Source organism: Acanthisitta chloris, unplaced genomic scaffold (assembly GCF_000695815.1).
Source record: "Acanthisitta chloris isolate BGI_N310 unplaced genomic scaffold, ASM69581v1 scaffold30935, whole genome shotgun sequence".
Lineage (NCBI taxonomy): Eukaryota > Metazoa > Chordata > Aves > Passeriformes > Acanthisittidae > Acanthisitta > Acanthisitta chloris.
The window spans coordinates 18,127-19,922 of NW_008675864.1; the positions used below are offsets into that span (position 1 = coordinate 18,127).

The 1,796-nt window shown below is 42.2% G+C and overlaps 1 protein-coding gene across 1 annotated transcript in view; it reads left to right on the forward strand.

Annotated features, from left to right (window-relative positions):
* ADAT1 (adenosine deaminase, tRNA-specific 1) overlaps positions 1–1,796 on the forward strand; it is a 20,012-nt gene that overhangs the window by 17,740 nt on the left and 476 nt on the right. The window lies entirely within an intron of this gene.

The window sequence follows — 1,796 nt, forward strand, 5'->3', positions numbered from 1 at the left end:
TTTAAGCATAACAGTGATCTGTGTGAAAGGTTTTTTTCCAAGAGTATGATACCTTTCAGAATGAAGTCTGTGGGCCACCTCTTGTGTCTCTGGCACAGATGTCAGAATCACTCTGCCTCTCTCTTGGATGGTAGTGTAGGGGCAAGATTGAAATAGTAAAGGGAAACATACAAGAAAGGTAGGCAGACCTGGATAGGCTGGAGATCCTGTGATTGTACTTTGCCAGAGGCAGCAAACTAGTGTTTGCTGCTGCCAAAAAAAGGTCATGGGTTCTTTATTACTATTCTCAGAGCCCTAATGGCCCAACTAAATCCGATATACAGTCAAGTCACATGAGGTTTTTATGCAGATGCAATGTACTTTGAATTTGAAAGCATTTTCCCTGTAACACTGAAAATTTCTTATAAGCTTAATGCAGAAATTGAGCATGAATTAAATAAACCTGTTTGATTTTGTCAGCTCTTTGAGGAAGCTGTTTAAAATACAGCTTTACTGTTAAATCATTGTACTGCTGATGTCTGCTTGGAGAATGATACCCATGGTCACATGTGCTCTTGTAACTGCTAGTGTGGTGGAAATCCTGCTTTTGTTCTAGCTATGTTTTCCCTTACATTCTACTGTAAGAGTTTCCAAACAAAGGTCTGTTGGCATAATGCAGGTTAGAAAAATCACCTATGTGTTTTAGTTTAACTGAGTCAGACTGACGGATATGAGTTGAAGAGGCGATGATTTGATGGCACGTTCAGGATAAAGAGCAACATTTAGCAAGGAAGAAATCAAAAACAGGTGAGGTGAAGGTGTTTGAGGTGCATGTTAGAGTACCTAGGAGAGGAACAGCTTGCCTGTTCTAGGGTTTTGGAGCTGGTTGTGGTGGATTGACTTTGACCCTTCTTGGACCTGGTTGTTAACTGAATGATGCTTATGCAGATGGTTCTTGGTCTTTTGCCTGTTGAATGATGCTCCTAAAGTACAATTCACTACTGATAACGGGGTTCATGACTGTTCCACTGGCCAGGTTGAGCAGAGTTGCAGTGGATCCTTCCATGGAACTTTGCAGAGTAGCTCAGATGTTAGTTTCACAGAGTATGATTAATGTGAAAGAGGTAGGAGAAGCAAAATGGATTAGCTGTAACAAGAATGCAGGCCAGGTTTATAAGGGAGAATACATGTTCAGCAATGGCATAGACAAGTTCTCTCTTGCACTTTCTGCACATAAGGTCTGCACGATAGATAATACCTCATGGCTTGCTGTGCGTGTCACAGTGTTCTAGAAATATATTTCTGCTGAAATGCTGAATGCCTAAAACACAGCTTTGGATGGCCTGCTCTTATGTGGGGGCTTGTGGGGTTGTTTTTTTGGAGTGCTGGGTGACCATTACTGCCTTTGATCCTAAAAACCTGGTTTAGACATTAGTGCAGTGGTTCTCAGGCTTCTTAGATTAGGGTTCCTGTAGTAGTTTGGCTCTTTCTTGGCGAAGGTCATGTTGCCTATGATCTTCCCTTCATCTTGGGTTTAATGTATAAACATTGCATGCCACATGTGGCTGACAGACTTCTTGGCAAAGGGAGATGAAAGTGGCTGGGAAAGGAATGCAAGAAAAGGAAAAAAGTCTTGATGGAGTTGTCTTAGAGGCACTTGTGTTCAGCTACTCTAGACCTGAATTTCCCTGTTTTGAAAATCACTGGTGTAATGTACTCAGCAGAGTGGCCACTGGTTCTGCTGAGATTGTGGGAACTAGGTCATATTTGGGGAAGGGGAACAGAGCACCAAAACCTGAGTCTCTCTTGCTTTAGGG